At 41.0% G+C, this 217-nt stretch overlaps 1 protein-coding gene across 1 annotated transcript in view; it reads right to left on the bottom strand.

Moving 5' to 3' along the window:
- LOC110024101 (protease Do-like 7) overlaps positions 1 to 217 on the bottom strand; it is a 161,367-nt gene that overhangs the window by 13,935 nt on the left and 147,215 nt on the right. The gene's annotated exons all lie outside the window — the stretch shown is intronic.

Below are 217 nucleotides of genomic sequence, written 5' to 3'. Positions count from 1 at the left end.
GCAATTTAGAATCCATTCCCACCTCTAATTTGTGAAAATTGAAAACACAAGCCACCGTTAAAGCCAGAAAACCCCCCAGCATTCTGTTGCCAAAGGGTTATCAGTCGCAGCAGGGGAGGAGAAAAAAGAGAGATATCTACCTTCAAAATCTTTAAAAATTCCCTCGACAGCGGCATAATTCGGATGCCAACAGTCACCCACATTTAATTTAACATAA

This window comes from Phalaenopsis equestris, unplaced genomic scaffold, assembly GCF_001263595.1.
Source record: "Phalaenopsis equestris unplaced genomic scaffold, ASM126359v1 Scaffold000246, whole genome shotgun sequence".
Lineage (NCBI taxonomy): Eukaryota > Viridiplantae > Streptophyta > Magnoliopsida > Asparagales > Orchidaceae > Phalaenopsis > Phalaenopsis equestris.
This window is presented reverse-complemented; position numbering and strand designations above follow the sequence as displayed.